General features: G+C 34.6%; 1 long non-coding RNA gene across 5 annotated transcripts in view; it reads left to right on the top strand.

The window, feature by feature from the left end:
• LOC137487521 (uncharacterized) overlaps positions 1-18,858 on the top strand; it is a 93,264-nt gene that overhangs the window by 43,717 nt on the left and 30,689 nt on the right. For all 5 annotated transcript variants that reach the window (XR_012389750.1, XR_012389749.1, XR_012389748.1 and 2 more), the window contains one exon: positions 9-132. This is a non-coding gene — a long non-coding RNA (uncharacterized lncRNA). Of the gene's footprint in view, positions 1-8; positions 133-18,858 lie in introns of those variants that run through there.

Raw genomic sequence — 18,858 nt, 5'->3', positions numbered from 1 at the left:
CATTGTAGGTAAGAAGTACCCAGATGACCTACTACTTTCAGCGAGATTCTGTATTGTGTGCATCCAATGGACATTACTGCCTCATGATGCCACATGAGAGAATTCATGAATGGAAAGCGACACAACGAACAGGTAGGTCATGTGATAATGACAACATGGCATGTCTGAATTAGATTCATAATACTTACATTCGTAATATATAGAAAGTACATTTCTAACAGTTCTGTAGTAAATTCAAATTCATGTGTGGTAACTTTTTGACTAGCATGTGATTTTTAAAGCTTAGCACATCTTCATGCGTCTCCCATTTTCAAATTAAGTAAAATGCACACAGATGTTGAGGGCATGCTAATTAATAAATTAACAACACATATAAAGCAAAACTATCTCCATGTTAAATACAACCAAGATGTGGTGCAAACTAAATTGAAAACTACCTCCATGTTAAATAATCTTAATAATCTTGTGTGTAACATAAATGTGTTTTTTTCTGATTGGCTCATTTTTTACTGGGTATTTACAGCAAATTACATGAGAATGAGATGATTAAGGCTCATGTTATGCCATGTCCATGTAGTGAACTCTTATTCAGCTATGCCTGGGTATACTCAAATTTTTGTCATATGGCACATTTAGTTTAGAATATTTACATTTGTTCACACTCACACTCATGACTGAGCTAAAGTAACTATTAAAAGTAAAGAAATTATGAAAGGATTTCGAACAAGGATTTGATGACAAAACAGAAAAAATGAAAAAACTAAATTGCTGACAGAAATGCATCGATAGGAAATTCAACCACACACAGACTTTACTGACAGAACTGCACGTGCAACACTTTTTTTTTTTGCTTTAAGAGATTGGCACAAGGAAAGAATCAAAAATATATTTGTGCTCAAAACATAATATATGGTTATTAATATAAAGCTTTATAATAAGTGGTTTGTCTAACCTGCTCTAGGGTATTATGTTCTCATGTAAGATCCCAGCTGATTGGTGGGAAGTGATTTTAACAGAGATTATTTATTATAATTTAACTCTTTCATGGAAAGCTCTTTTCATTCTTACTCTATAATTTTTTAAAATTATTTAAATGTGTTTTTTAATTTGAGAATTCAGAAGAGTCGATCATAGCATCTTTGTTTTTTGTTTGCTACTGATGCACACATAATCCGTTAATTCAGTATAAAAGTTAACAGAGAACATTAATTATCAGCATCGTAGTACTGACAATGCTTGATTTAATGTGTAGTTCTGACCACTCAAGTCTAATCTAATCTAATTTAATCTAATCTAATCTAAGTGTGATTCGCCACCATGGTACAGACCCTTGGTCTTAATTATAACACTACAAACTGATCTTAAAGCAGTGTTTTTTTCTCCTCAATATAAAATTATTTTATTTTAATTTCAATAGTGGAATATAGAGGCAAAAATGTAAGTCCTTTTTTGTTAGCTGATTTCTTTCATAGTTAGGATAGGTATAAGATTTGTTTTTTTATATTATTTTACAGTTTATATATATATATATATATATATATATATATATATATATATATATATATATATGAGCAATATCACATGAGTAGCAGTGCGATATAGCTGTATATCGGCACTGGTGGGAGGCGTGCGTTAGTGCCCCCACCAGTGCTGATATACAGCCATATCACACTGCTACGAGTGTGATATTGCATTTATACAACAGTTTGACGCCATAATTGTGCATATAAAAACAAAATCAAACATGGAGAGTCTCAAAAACCCTTTTGTATGAGGAACTACTTTCTTCCGGATTCAGATCATAAGCTGACAGTTAAACAGTTGAGCGTGCATCTTTTAAACTTTAGATCTGTAGTGTCAGCTTTTTGCTGGCTGTATGTGGGCAGAGTAATACACAAAGGGAAAGAGGCTGTAGGACTTCTGATATTGCAGAATGTCGCACGGCTATCAGCCAATCAGATTTGAGAACTAGACAGAACTGTTGTATAAAAAAAAAAAAAAAAAAATATATATATATATATATATATATATATATATATATATATATATATATATATATATATATATATATATATATATATATAGTCACCTTGAAATTATAAGGTTCTATCTGCGTTCTGAATGATTTTGAGATTTTGTGAAGTTTGTGCATTTCATAGCAAACCGTATGTGTGTAACATCCCATAATGTAAAAAAAGTTGTCATTTAATAAGAATATGTCAATAACTCAATTTTGACCAAAATGTCAGATAGAACCAAGTCAGATGTTGATGTGTCTAAACTTTTTCTCTTTCAGGTAATTTAGGACTATCAAATTTGTTTATATTTATTTGTTATAAATTTTCTTGAAAGTCAAGTTTATATACAATACAATTATTATGCTTCTGAAAAAGCTCAGATGATGGTTTTGGAAGTTTCTGATTGGCTATTTGACATTGAGTTATTTGGAGACACAACTGTAGAATAGTATTTAAAGAAAACCTTAAACACATTGCTTCCTTTTGTGACAACAAGGGAAAATCAACAAGCTAGAATCAACGAAAAAGCCAGATTACAATTTGCTAAATTACACTGAGAAAAATAATATTTTTTGGAGACATGTCCTGTGGTCTGATGGAACTAAGATTGAACTGTTGGCATTATATAATTGTATTATATTATATTATATTGTATTATATATTGTATAATAGTCATTTATAAGGGATTTACAGTATAAAGCATAAATAGTCCTCGCTTAAGATTATATCACAAAACAGCATAAAGTTGAGTTAATGAAGCATTTATTAACATACATAGTAAGCATTAATATATGCCTGAATAATAAGATTTATAAGTGTTAATTTGAATAGTTTATTAGCCATTTACTAACTCATTCTGAATGATCCTAAAAACCCTAAACTACTCTTAAATACAACTGGTTTGTAAATATCGTAATACTTAATTTAGCAATGAAAAATAAATTATTAACAATGAAAGTACAATTATTAAGCACATAATTTGTGTTTGTAAGTCAAGAATTAAGCATTTGTAGCTCCAGTTATAAACTGCTTACTAACGTTTATCAATGTAGAGTTAATGCTTAACAAATAATGAATTCACTAGATGCTAATGCTTAGTAAATGATTCATAGTGTGTAGTTACTATAAAGTGTTACCAATTTTTTTGAAACAGATTACAATGTGTTATAACAAGTTTAAAAGAAATTTAGAAATAAATGACAATAGTGTGATCTGTTAGACATAGCACCATACTCAGTCAGTAAAGGCACAGCTAAACAGATGTGTTTCAAGTCTTAATTTAAATGGGCCTAATGTTGGAGCACATCTGATCCTTTCTGGAAGCTGATTCCAGCAGTAGGGGGCATAGTATCTTAAGCCAGATTCACCCTGCTTTGACTGAACTCTTTGAATGTACTTGACCCTAATGATCTGAGGGAAATGTTAGGTTTGTATTCAATCAGCATATCTGTAATGTATTGAGATCCTAGGCCATTTAGTCATTCATAGACAAGTAATAATACTTAAAAATTCATTCTGAATGTATGGGAGTCGGGAAGACCTGAGGACAGGTGTGATGTGCTCTGCTTTTCTGGATCTGGTCAGAATCCTGGCAGTAGCATTCTAGGTGAGCTGTCTGAGTCTGTCCTTTTGGGAAGGCCAGTGAGGAGTCCAGTAAAGTAATCCACCATGCTGGTGATAAAAGCATGAACAAGTTTCACTGAGAAAGAAGCATCTAATTCTTGCAATGTTTTTGAGATGAAAGTATGCTGATTTAATTACTGCTTTGACATGACTACTGAACCTTTGATCTGACCCCAGAACCACACCAAGATTCTTGACCATCACCTTTTTTGTTGTTTGACCCCTAGAGCCAAGGTACACATTCACCTTGAGAACCAGCACTGTTAGTTAGCCTGAATCTGTATTTAGGTGAATGTCGTTGATTGTTTTACAACTGCAGTTATAAAAGAGTTTGGAAAAGTCCCAGAAACAAGTGAAACATTCGCCACTTTTAGGAGACCCATTTCTAAACAGTTGAACACCATTTTGAAAAATGATGTGGAGAGTGAGTCAAGACTGCAGGTTGATGTTTTCATAATCTGTACAATCTCTTCTACTACTATTAGTTGCATAATGTTACATAATGTCTGATTTGTGGTTGTGACATTGCCACAATTTGGTTGGTTCGATGCGCTGATTGCCTATCTGATATTATTGATCTTATCAGTGAAGAAATATGCAAACTCGTTGAATTTGCTTTCAGAGAGTTGCTCAATGGTAATCCTACCTGGGGACAGGGGTGGGTTGTGACTCTCTGTACTGTTGCAAGAGAGTGTGAGTGTTGTTTAAGTTGCTGTTTATAAGTTTTGAAAAGAAAGTCTGCCTAGCAGCACCTAGTTCCAGATTAAAAGCACAAAGACTTTTTGTCTCCTCCACATGTGCCTAGCTATTCTGCACTCCTTTTTATAATTTGTATTGCTGTTGAGTTTTTTCAAGATATTTTTCTGTCTCCCAGTCTTCTTTCAGACTTTAACAGGAGCAATACCATCCCATGACATTTTTTACTTTAGAGTTAAAGAAATTAAGAAAATCAGCAGAGTGTCCTTCTTAAACTCCACACTAGTGTTCTCATTCATGCATCTCTTTCTGACAGGGACAGATCTGCCTTCAATGGCGGGAGTGATCAATATATCAAAGAGAATACAGAAATGATCAGATCCTGCAACATCCTTAACAACAGTGGATGAAATGTGTAAACTCTTAGTTTTTAGTACATCTAGAGTGTTTCCCCGATTGTGTTTCCCTGTATACCAGGGGACAGATCAAGTGTAAAAACAATCATGAGTTCTTTTAAAGCTCTGTTTTCTGGATTATCAATGTGAATATAAAAATCCCCAGCATTAGTAAAATAGTCAAATTCAGAGGTTACTATTGATAGCAGCTCTGTAAAATCATCAATAAAAGTTAAAGAGCATTTTGGAGGTCTGTAGATAATGATCAATAAAATGTATGGAGCACACTTTAGTGCTACACTCAGATATTTAAAGGGCAAATACACTCGTAGAAATCATTAAACAGAGCAGAAGCCTCCATTTCTTCTATTAGCTCTGCAAACACTCACAAAATCAAAGTTAGGAGGGGCTACTTCATTTAGGACTGTTCCACTACAACTCTTATTTTAGCCACTTTACATTTAAAAGTTCAGACGTACAAAAATGAACGATTTAAAAAGGAGGCATGGCACCTAACCCCACCCCTAACCCCAACCGTCATTGGGTAGTGAGCAAATCGTACTCAATTGTGCAAATTAGATCGTACGAATTCATACGAATTAGCCACTAAAATCAAAAAGTTACGAATTACTGTGAGATTGCGTTGGTATCTAAGTATCATCGAATGACGGATGTGAAAGTATGTTGTGGGACTGCTATACAAGAGTTATTATTAGGCATTATAAATATCGAAACGGTTTTTATTTTATCTTTTTTTTTAGCATGATGGTAAAACATAAACACGGTTATGAATGTATTAAAACATATGCTTGTTTGTTGTTATAATTTGTAATAAGTGAGGTTTATTTATAAACTTATTTCGAGAGGATCTCGTGGTTTTGATTTACCACAGCCAATCTCGCATTAGCTAATCATGATCTTCCAATCATAATAATCATGAATCCTAAGTTACTATAAATAAGTCTTCAGTCCACATTTGTCTTCGTCTAGAAGAAACCCTCTTTCCTCCCCATTCTCCTCCATTACCATAGATCGAGCAGCACAGCGGCCTAGTGGTTGGCAATGTTGGCCCCACACAGCAAGAAGGGGAGCCTTGGGCTCGAGGATCCCTTGAGCTCAGGGCTTTCTTCAGGGACAGCATGCCAAACAAGCTTTTGATAAATCATCAGCTAAGTGTGAACTCCTGAATGACAAAATTTGTGAATCACCAGCTGTATACTGTTGGGGTCCACATTAAAGCAGTCTTATGTGATCTGGAAGTTCTGGTCAGATTGCAAGTGACTTTGCTTCAAGAACAGCAATCTTTGAAGTCTGTAGCATTTTGTACAGCTGGTTGAATCAACCTGAGCCAGAGGCATTTTTTCAGTTATCTGTGTTTTCATGTCTTAGGAATGTGAGCTGCTGGTAGCGGGAGATTGTTTTGTTGACAATTCCACTTTTGTTAGTAAAGTCGAATTACAGAAAGTTTGTAGATTCAATGTTGATCTTCAAGCTGTGTGGTTTGAGCACTGCGCTGGAAGGCTGAAGTTAAAATTAGAATATAAAATACAAAAAAGCAGGAGTGCAAAGCATGGATCAGTAGGCAAAGCAGGAAGTAGAATTCATTATTGAATGCAGAATTGCGCAGCCGCAAGTAAACATGGCGATGCCCATCTCGTTTTTTTCACGTTTTTGTAAATTGTAATGTCAGGTAGCTGATGACTTGATGAACAAGCATGTGAATATGTTGAAATAAAACAGAAAAGCATAATAAAAGAGATACAACTGTCATACAGAGACTGCGGTGTGTCACGTGACAAACATGACACATCGCCACGGAAACTCCTGGTTCCAGAATATTTTTAATCCACCAGTGAAAGAGTTATTAACAGAAGTAAAGTAGCAGTGGTATATTTACTTTACATTGCAAGACTAAAGACACGTTTTTTTTTCACTTGCCTTTTTTGGATCATTCAATCTGCTGTCATGTATAGCTGCACTGCAAAAAAAAACTTTTCTTAATCATTTTGTCTCGTTTTCAGTGCAAATATCTAAAAAAAAAAAACTTAAATCAAGACCAGACAACAAAAATGGCATAAGAAAATTAAGTGATGCTTCAAACTTTTGTTTGAGATTATATCTCATTAAGATTAATTTCCTTGATTAATTAATGATTGAATTTCCAAATCATTTTTTGGTGAAGGTAAACAATCACTTAATGTTAAGGTGTTTTTTTTCAAAAAACAAGACATAATTTCTTTTGCTATTTCATGTGTCTAGTATGCATCTTGATTTTTGATATTTGGATTGAAAACAGCACAAAACTACTAAGTTATTTTTTTTATTTTATTATTATTATTATTATTATTATTATTATTATAACAGCTCAGGGATGAGCTTTTTTTGATTATTTTTTTTTTGAATAAAGAGTTGGAAATAAATGCTTTTCTTGTTTTTGTTTTTATCACGATTCATCGCTTAATCAAAGCTAAAATCGACAGAATAATCGAGTATCAAAATAATTGTTAGTTGCAGCCCTAATGGCAATAAATGCCATGTTAAATGTCATTCAAACTCACATTGTTAGCATTTAACACTGAATAAAGCACATGAGGTGTACATGAGGAGATCAATGGCAGTTTTCTGTTGTTCAGCTGCAAGAAATATAAGCCATTTTTATTATATCAATATAATAGATATAGTGTTGGTTAGAACAAAAACTCCTTTTAATATGAAGAACATTCCTCTATCGTGTCCCGTTGCTATTATTTAGAACACAACTTAAGTCGGCCTTTAGGCTCGATCGCCAGACTCACTTCTGTTGGTCGTCAATTTGTCAACCTACGCATGCATTTGTTTTGATCCAGGAATGTAATACCTTGTTCAACCACTGGATGTCAAACGTACATACTGCTCCTTTAAGGTTCATATTAAACTTACTAAGTATGTGGGACTTTCATTTTGGAAACAGGGGACAAACACTAAATGGTTACTCCTGTGTGCATACTCTTATAGAAAACAATGTTTAGAATAAAAAAAAAAAGCTGTGGTTGAGGTTTTTATTAATTCCTGTATGTGTTTTTTATATATGCTGAAGCTTCAAAATAAAACTCTAAATACTAGTGCTGAATGATTAATTGAAATCAAATCAAGTTCGTGATTCAGCAGAAGAGATTGTCATGCACGTCTTGGCAGTGAAGCGCAGCTCTGTGATCAGTAGTAAATCTCCTCTGAAGGCCAGAATGCCCTCTCACACATCTGATCAAGGATGATAAATAATTTTCCTTCGGATCCACATTTGACTTTTTAAGCATCTGGGTACAGGATTTTATTCAGGATTTTAAAAATATTTTCAGGAATATTCAATGCTGGGGCCTTGACAATTAACCCTGGGGCCAGTGCAAACATATTCTGTTGTAATTTGATTTTTGTCACATATACTGTAAAAAGTTCTGGTTTCTATGCAATTTATTCATGTTGTCACAACACAAATCGATTAAGTTAACTCAATAATTTCTTAGAATTGTGTCGTTTCAACTCATTTTAAATAAGTAGTTTGAACAAGCAGCAAAAGTCCTTCTTTGCATGTTAGTTTAATTGGATATTTTACAGATCAGCCATATAAATCTGTAATATTTGTTCAGAATCTAAGTGACAAGTGTCAGCACAATTTTATTTAGCAAATTCTGCATGGTTCGGTGCTTCAGAAGAATATGGGAAAGGTGACTGACTCATTTTTGTTGATCAATGTGATGACTCTACATTTCTATCATCGGTCTTGTCTTTACACCATCAGCTTCTTGAAAAAAAAAAGAGGCAAGTGTTGACACCCCACGGTCTCTGTTTAGTGGAATTCACCTGAGCGGTTCTTCCCTATCAAAACTTGATGGCCATAAATGAAATGTGTTTATATGCACTTGACTTTTTGTTGAAAACAGACTTTTAGACTTGCATCTTTCAGCACAAGTGACTCATGATTTTTCACAGTTATAATAGTTGAAGTTCACACAAAACTGAAAATTCACTATTTACTCACCTTCACGTGTAACCATTCACTTCAGTAGGGAAAAACATTACTAGAGAAGTCAATGGTTACAAGTTTTTGTCTTTCTTCAAAATCTAATTTGTGTGCAACAGAAGAACGAAACTCCAACAGATTTAAAACGTAAATGATGACAGAATTTTTATCCCTTAAAATAGCTTACACTAAAGATTTGATGTGAGTGTCATTCAGCTTAATGACACTTTAGATTTTTTTATTTATTTGTGAGGTCAAGGTGGTTAGGTCTCATTTAATTATAATAAAAAAAAGAGTCCAACTCATCAGTCCCATACAACTGAACTTCCCCGACCACTGGAGAGTTTGTGGGCCATGACAGCATAAGCGTGAGAGTCAATGGAGGCAGCGGTTGACACTGTGCTCATGATCTGTGAGAGAGGTCATGCATTTCTGCATACATAACAGAGATGGTGAGCTGATACGCAAAACAAGGTAATTTCAGCTTTCTACCGTTGCGCTCCTTATTCAAGGGAATAGAAAAAAAGAGCTTACCAGAGAAAAAGCTTTAACACGAACACTGTGACATTTTTTAAATCATGGATATTCCAACAAATACAGTACTTACTAATTACTTTTTTAAAAACTGGGATTTTTTGAAGAAATATTGCACGTTTTTTATATGTTCAAAGACAAGATGAACCAGTTTAATGTCCACAACTAGTTAAATATACATTTTCTATAAAGCATAACTAATGCAAGTCTGCCTTAATGCTCCAAATAACTTTAGTAAAAAAATCTATCAAAATCATTTCATTATTGATTACAACAAATAGACATAAAAATGAAACAAATCTGAAATCTATTTGCTCACACTGTGAAAAAAAGGAATTATTGTAAATGTGAAATAGCAAAATATATTAAATTGATTTTGTTTAAAATTGAGTGGTTTAATGACAATATAACAGTTCTAAATTACAATTCATTTGCATTTTAGGGTTAGGGATTTACGGTCAAATCAAATGATTCTTGTAACAAATTAGATGGAAAATAAAATTGAGTGAAAAAAATATTCAGTGACTTAAAAAAAGATAGACATTTTAAAGTATGATTTTTTTACACTTGTTTTGCTGCTTGAATCCCATTTTAACCCAGTTTTAATGTTTGTCAATGTAAACGAATATATATATATATATGTATATATATATATATATATATATATATATATATATATATATATATATATATATATGGATATACTGTAGTGCAGTGTTTCTCAAATACGTTCCTGGAGGACCACCAACACATCCACAAAGTGTTGGATGTCTCTTTTGTCTGTCACACCTGTTACAGGTATTTCAGACTCTGCTAATGAGCTGATGATCTGAATCAGATGCGTTTGGTTAAGGAGACATGAAAAATGTGCAGAGCTGGTGGTCCTCCAAAAACGTGGTTGAGAAACACAGCTGTAGTGGATTGAAACCTTTCATCTAAGTTGTCAAAAAATGATATATACATCAGTGGATCTCGCACTGTCTGGAGGATACCTCAGCTTGAATGAAAACCAAACTGCCTAATCTGGCAAAAACTGAACTTCTCTGCAACTTCACACACTCAACATGATTTCTCAATCCAGCTGGGATCATCCAGATAAGGAATCTTGGGGTGATCCTGGATGATCAGCTGTCTTTCAATGAGCACATTGCCAACACGTCTCGATCATGCAGGTTTGCGCTTTATAACATCAACAAAATCCAACCTTTTCTAACAGAATAACACTGCACAACTTTTAGTCCAAGCTCTTGTCATTTCAAGGCTAGACTACTGCAATGCTATTCTAGCTGGACTTTCATCCTCTCTTAAACCTCTACAGATGATTTAGAATTCTACAGCTCAAATGGTCTTCAATGAGCCCAAGTAACACCTCTCTTAATCTTTCTGCATTGGTTATTGGTTGAAGCTTGAATAAAGTTCAAATCATTGATGCTTGCTCATAGAACAGCTACTGGCACTGAACCCTCTTACTGTACCTCCACCTGCTGCTGAAGGTCTAAATCCCCTCCAGGAGCCTCTGGTCAGGGAGTGAGCAGCACTTTGTGATACCATCAAAGAGAGGTTATAACCTTTTCCTTCAATGGTCCACGCTGGTAGAATGATCTGCCCATTCCCACACGGACTGCAGATTCACTGGTTTCATTCAAACGACAACTGAAAACCCATAGTTTCCGAAAGCACCTGTACCCGTGTGAATAAAACCAAGACCACTCTTCTCTCCTTGACCTTACCACAGCCAACCCCAAAATATTATTAAATCTGAGTGTTTCACACTGGTGGGCTTGACAAACCACCAGTAGAAGCATTTTCTCTTTGTCAAAAAAACCCCAAAAATTCCCCTTCCTTACTCTGGCATGAAATTCTGTCAGCACATCCTTTGTTTGATTAGCACTTCTTATTGTCTTTTCTTGGTTAATCACTGAATTCATCCTAAATTGCAAGTCACTTTGCACAAAAGTATCTGCTAACTGACTGAATGTAAATGTAAATTTATTAAAACATATCATCTTTAATTTGAGAAAGTACTGACCACAACTTTACGGTCTGAGCAGGCACACACACTTTTTCTTGTGGTAATGTTGTGGTATGGCATCATCAACAACAACAACAACAACAACAACAAAAAAGATCAACAAAAGCAGTGTGGGTTCAGCAAATTTAACATAAACAGCAAAAATCCATGTTGAGATATTAATAATAATAATACTTCCTTACATTTGAATAGCAATTTTCTAGACACTTTACACATTTTTTACATTCCTCATCCACCATGAGGTTATTTTTGAAATGTAATAGATTGCAGATTACAAATTACCGTGACGTCACTTATTGATCTGCGATCAGTAAATGTAACTTGTGTAGACGCTACTGCGCTACTTGACAAAAAAAAAAAGCTCTGCTACTAAAAAGCTCTTTGATTTAGAAAATAGTGACGCTACTGAGAAATGTAGTTATACCTTTAACCTTTTTATAAGTAACTGTAATTTAATTACACATTTTTTCTCAAACCGCACACCACACAAATTTGGCCAGGATGTCGGAGTTAAACCCCTACTCTTTTTCGAAGGACATCCTTGGATTCTTTATGACCATAGAGAGTCAGGGCCTCGGTTTAACATCTCATTCGAAAGATGCTGCTCACTGAGCAGTATAGAGTCCCCTTCACTATACTGGGGCGTTAGGACCCACACCGGCCACAGGTTAACCACCCCACTGCTGGCCTCACTAACACCACTTCCGGCAGCAACTAGCTTTCCGATGTGGTCTCCCATCCAGATATTGACTGAGCGCAGCCCTGCTTAGCTTCAGTGTGTGACCAAGTGAGAGTGGCAGAGAGCTAGCTGCTAGTTTTAATAATTGTGAAATGTAGTCATGCAGTGGCGCAGTAGGTAGTGCTGTCGCCTCACAGCAAGAAGGTCGCTGGGTCGCTGGTTTGAAACTTGGCTCAGGTGACGTTTCTGTGAGGAGTTTGCATGTTCTCCCTGCGTTCGCGTGGCTTTCCTCCGGGTGCTTCGGTTTCCCCCAGAGTCCAAAGACATGCGGTACAGGTGAATTGGGTAGGCTAAATTGTCTGTAGTGTCTGTGTGAATGAGTGTGTGTGGATGTTTCCCAGACATTGATTGCGGCTGGAAGGGCATACGCTGCACAAAAAAAAACTTGCTGGATAAGTTGGCGGTTAATACCGCTTTGGCGACCCCAGATTATTAAAGGGACTAAGCCGACAAGAAAATTAATGAATGAATATAAGAAACGTCCAATTTTTTTTTCTATAATAATTTGTTTAATGTGGAAACTTTACTTCAGCAAGCAGAACTTACATTTTTTTTCCTATTGCGCTCATCATTCCCAAGTTTAGAAATTCAAATATTGCTTTGCACATACTTTTGCGAAATGATCTTTGAGCAAGTGATGTTTTACAAACTAATTTCGAGAGAAGCACAGCATATGATTGATCGCGGCTGGCCTCTCATCCGTAATCAGTAATAATCCAATCAGATTGATTTAAGCTTACAATGAATAGACCAATTTCGCCCTACTATCTTATCTTTGTTTTGGAAGAATGCATCCTTCCTCCCCATCTCCTTCTTTTTCTCCCTTAAGCAGGGGGAGCTCTTTAAACCTGATCTCGGACCCTTTTATATGCTTATTGACTAGGCGGGAGCCCTGGCTCAATTATCTCTGAGGTTCTCTCCCGGCACAACATGCCAAAAGTACTAATAACGCCAAGCAATATCTAGGTGTGAACTTATGAAATATAAAATGACTTCTGTGCAACCACTTAAAGAAGTGCTGTAAAAACATAAAGAATAAAAATACAAATACAAATAAAGACACTAAGGCAGATGCCAGGAAAATGGGAATAGACAACAAAAATTATTCCTACAATGGAATTACCTATATTTCATTGCCAGCTGTAAATTGCATATTGCACTGTATAGTTAATGAAAAGGAATGGTGTATGCCTTAATATGTCATTGCGGCAACATATGAATTTTAGTTTTTAATAATTCTTAAATTTAGTAAACTTATTCAATCAAAAACTCCTGACTTCTAATAACTGGAGTTATCAAGCTAAAAAGAAATCAGCTTCTTAAAAAAAAAAAAAAAACTGCAACTTTTTAATTTTTTAACTCTAAAACTTTTGACCGATAGTGTATGTTACACATATATGAATACTGAAAGGTGACAAACTGTTTAAAATGTGATCCAGAAGAAGACATTTGAACTTTGACACTTGCGGTGTCAGCCTTTGGCTTTGCGAATGCATAAAGATGACAACATTTGCATTTACATGAGATGTTTCCATCCAAAGCCGTTTACTAGTGAAAAAATCCTGCAGTGCAAGCGATTTAAGCAAAAAGTTATGCTTCATGCTGAAGTACAACTTTTTGAAGGTCAACAGGTTTCAGGATGTAACCGGAGAAAGTAATGATAATTTACTGGATTGAATATGTGTCTTAGTGCAGATGGTTTAGATTCAGATGCTTGTTGAAAACCTGTGAGAAAAAGGAAAAAACTAGTCCAATGTGTGATTGGGATTAAATAAAACAAAAATCAGTCCACTGTTGAGGGACAGTGAATGTGAAGGGCTGTAAAGTGACTCTGGGCCTGATGTAGAGCTCATGTAGGAACATTTATTTGCGTCAGTCAGTTTTGTTGAGGGTATGACATACAGTACTGGCATCAGCTTGAACCATATGTGAAATCAAATACTAATAAGGCTCTTATAGGTCAGTTATACTAAACTATAATTACACAGTTCACTTTTTTTTACTGTGAGGACCCTCTTCAAATAGTTGTAATAAATAAGCTAGAATAGTACACATGAATTGGGATTCACCTTGTTAAAATAAATAAATAAAGGATCATTAATCCACCGTTGGATGACGGTGAATGTGAAGGGCTGTAAAGTGACTCTAAGCCTGATGAAGAGCTCATGAAGGAACATTAATTTGCGTCAGTAAGTTTTGTTGAGAGTATGACATACTTGCATCAGCTTGAACTAAATATGAAATCAAATACTCATAAGGCTCTTACAGGTCAGTGATACTGAACTATAATTACACATAATGCAAAAGTAACCACTCAGTTGGTTGCTTGAGAGGAGAACTTGAAGAAGTGTGAACCACAACATTTTCCTGTGACGTGAGCGAACATTAGCAACAGGGGCCTGCTTGGTGCGGTTGCTTAATCAGGTTTCGAAGATGATCTAGTCTGGTAAATGATCAATTTTACCAATGGCAGCACAGACTGAGAGCTTCCCTTTTCTTTATGTTTTTCTTCAGACAACGAAGCATCTTCTCATGAGTACCACTAGAGTGCACTGTGTAGCCATTTAGAAACTAAAGACCACCTTCATTCATACTATCAAAATCATTCAACCTCAACAGAGGCGAGGAAAGGCTATTTATGTCAGTTGTACCCTTTGTCTTTATTGGTGAACTAGAACCTGTGGACAAATGCACTCTGCAGTCAGTCATCTAGTGTGTGCAACTTTACTCATACTTACTTTGTCATTCTTTACTGGAGGCAGAAAGCTCTACCTCTTCCACTACATAATTAAAGCAGCGACAGTTGAGTGTGTGAAGTGTCCAACATTGCACAGTAGTTTTTTTTTTCCCATCATTATGTGCATTAAAGTATTTAAACGTCACTGTTTCTTTTCTTTTTTTTACTGTGAGGACCCTAATTTAAATATTTGTAATATAAACTAAAATGGTGCACAAGCATGAATTGGGATTCACCTTGTTAAAATAAATAAATAAATAAATAAAGGTATTATTTATTAAATCTACTGTATCAGATGTTCAGGATTTAGTTTTGAAGGTCTCCTAGAATAGGTTTAGTTTTCTGCTCGTATACATTGCAGCATTAGCCCTTTTCCACATTACAGAGTGATGCATTTTAAAGGGATAGTTCACACAAAAAATTTAAATGGAAAGTTTCTTTCTTTTGTTGAACATATATGAAGATATGCACTTGTTAAGTCCGATGTCACGCGAAGCAGCTTACAGATACAAGCGCTCTTTTCAAACTGTATGGAGAGGCTCAACAAATCGTCACCTTGGAATTATAAGGTTCTATCTGCGTTCTGAATGATTCTGAGATATTGAGCTTCAAAGTTTTTGCATTCCATAGCAAACAGTATGTGTATAACATTTATTTTTTTAAATAAAAAGCATTAAAATATAAAAAACTTATAAAATAAATCATCCCTTATTGTTAATAAGTTGTCATTTAATAAGAATATGTCAACAACTCAATTTTGACAAAAATGTCAAATAGAACCTTATAATTCTAAGGTGATGAAATGGTAATAATAAAGTGTTACAAAGCGCTATAACACTATGGAAAATCATGATCGATATACAGTGCTCAGCATATACACCCCTCATGAATCTATTTTTTAAATTCATATTTTTAATAGGAAGCTAGACAATATATTTACGCATATACATTAGTTAGTCAGTACTGAAGCCAAATCTGGTTTTTATCAAACAAAATAATTATGATAATGGTCCAAAAACTAGTACACCCAAATTTATATGTTAGTGAAAATATTAAATACAAAAAAAAAAGCAAAAAGCAGTTGGGTTGTAAGTTTTTTTTTTTTTTTTTTTTTTGCAATATTTTGCTTGAAATAAACTTAATTTAATTGTAAAGTAAAAAAGTTTAAAACCACTTGAATGTGATGATAAAGTGTGAGGAATGTTCTTTATTATGGGCGATCTATGCCTTTAATTTCTTCCAAACCTCTCCTTTTAGAGTGTCTGCTCTGCTCTGATAGTTAGTTAGCTCCGTCTTTTGTGATTGGTCAACCATTTACAGTGCATGTTGAAACCAAATGACAGTACTATGAATTTACAATCTGAAGGCTTGCTCAGAACTTCTATTCAGAAGTGGTAGTTACTATGCCATTAGTTTTATTAGACTTTCAAGGCAAGCCAAGGCAAGTTTATTTATATAGCACATTTCATACACAGTGGCAATTCAAAGTGCTTTACATAAACAAGAATAAAAGAAACAAGTAAAAAAATAAATAAAAACAAATAATAAAACTGATTAAAAAACATAAAAAAGGTAAAATGTGATATAAAGGAATGAAGAAGAAGAGAAAAACATAATAGTGCAGTCTGTCGGACGCAGCACAGTGCTCATTCAGTAAAGGCACAGCTAAACAGATGTGTTTTCAGTCTTGATTTGAATGTGCCTAATGTTGGAGCACATCTGATCATTTCTGGAAGCTGATTCCAGCAGTGGGGGGCGTAGTAGCTGAAAGCTGATTCACCCTGCTTTGACTGAACTCTTGGAATTTCTAGTTTATATGATCCTAAAGATCTGAGTGATCTGTTAGGTATGTATTCAGTCAGCATATCTGTAATGTATTTAGGTCCTAGGCTATTTAGTGATTTATAGACCAGTAATAATACTTTAAAATCTATTCTGAATGTAACTGGGAGCCAGTGTAAAGACCTGAGGACAGGTGTGATGTGCTCTGATTTTCTGGTTCTGGTTAGAATTCTGGCTGCAGCGTTCTGGATGAGCTGCAAGTGTCTGACTGTCTTTTTAGGAAGGCCAGTGAGGAGTCCATTACAGTAATCCACCCTGCTGCTGATAAAAGCATGAACAAGTTTCTCTAAGTCTTCACTGGAAACAAAGCATCTGATTCTTGCTATGTTTTTGAGATGATAGTATGCTGATTTACTGAATGCTTTGACATGACTATTGAAACTCAGATCTGACTCCAGAGTCACACCAAGATTCTTGACCTTATTTTTTTGTTGTTTGACCTTTAGTTACAAGGTACGAATTTACCTTGAGAACCTCATCTCTGTTCCCAAACGCAATCATTTCAGTTTTCTCTTTGTTTAACTGAAGAAAGTTTTGGCACATCCTATTGTTAATTTCATCAATGCATTGGCAGAGGGTGTCAATGGGGCTGTAGTTATTAGGCAGTAAGGCTAAGTAGATCTGAGTGTCATCAGCATAGCTGTGGTAGGAGATTTGGTTCTTTCTCATTATTTGGCTCAGAGGGAGCATGTAAAGGTTGAACAGGAGAGGTGCCAGAATCGAACCTTGTGGGACTCCACATGTCATGGGTGTCCACCTCGACCTATGGTCACCTATACTGACATGGTAATCTCTACCTTCAAGTTAAGATCTAAACCATTTGAGGACCGTGCCAGACATGACAGAAGGTCTGACCTCATTTGCAGCTTTCAGTTGTAAAAAGTTTCACCAAAACAAATCAAACCAATGAAGCATGGCCAATAGCATGTTTAGTTCATGTGTAAAAGAACAAATAGGTTTGAAGAGTCTGTGATGTTGAGATATTTTAGAAAGCTCAGCATTTAGTTTAGTTGAAGTGCTAATTTTCATGCCATATGACCCTCTCATGTGCACAATGAATGTTGGTTTTGCTGCAATCTTTATGCATTTACAGTCAAAATGTATAGTTTCAAATGTTTTCTTGAATAACTTAAACAATTGTCGTCGTTCAGTATTTGTTGTGAGATATACATGGTAAAATATATTTAGCTTATACATTAACACGTTTATTTTTCTTTCTTTTCTGAGCAAAAATAGAGCATTGTAGACCTTTTAGACTTGATGATTTAATAATTTGACTAAAATATTACAAAATTTGTCCAAGCAGATGACAAAGTCGAATCTTACATTTCAGTTCTGTGTTTTTGTATATATCCAACACTGGTGTGATGCAATTATTTACCATAATAATTTGAGCAGAGAATTCATACAGTAGGTTCAAAAAAACTTAATTTGCTAAACAAACAAATAAGCATCTTTTTGACATTGTAACTACACAATACAGGCCTCAGCTTGAGAGTCCAAGTAGACATTGTTTAACGGCAGCTAATACAGATGGTTGTAACAAATTTGTATAATTGTAAAATAATGTATAGGAATTATAACAATTATATTAGTTTGTTACATAAGTACTGTAGATTTGTAAAATATATAAACTGGACATAAATTGGCAACTTTGTTCAAGCAGCAATATGTTTCCACACATTTGTTTTTATGTACATTTTATGATATTGTTTATAGTCAACACTGGATGGAAACAGCAAGGTGCGCATCAATCCCATGCATTCAACGAAGTCTAACCATTTTTTTATGTGATAAGATAATATACAAATGACTAAACATACAATTATTGAATAAATTCCTTATTTGGCAATTAAATAATAGATTTTTGCCTTGGTAGATGATAGATAATAGGACTAACCAGTGATTTATTAATAAAAAAAAAACTTTTGATTTTGTGTAACTACTTCTGACTGACTCACACAGTTACACTCCCAAACACCAGCCTCCACAAGCCAGATAATGTTATTGATCTTTTTTTGTTGTTGTTGTTGTGGTGTCTGCGGTTTTAAGGTAAAACTTTTTTTCTCCAAAGTTACTGTGGGTAAAAAAAAAATTTAAAAAAGAAAAAAAAAAAAACAGTACTTTCCCTTTCATTTTTATCATTGATGTTGTCCTAGTTTCACAAGAAGTGAAATTGTATATATGTTTGCTAAAACTTGTGGTGAAAACAAGTTAAAAAAAAAAAAAAAAGATTAATGTTTAA

This window comes from Danio rerio, chromosome 14, assembly GCF_049306965.1.
Source record: "Danio rerio strain Tuebingen ecotype United States chromosome 14, GRCz12tu, whole genome shotgun sequence".
In the NCBI taxonomy this organism is placed as follows: domain Eukaryota; kingdom Metazoa; phylum Chordata; class Actinopteri; order Cypriniformes; family Danionidae; genus Danio; species Danio rerio.
This window is presented reverse-complemented; position numbering and strand designations above follow the sequence as displayed.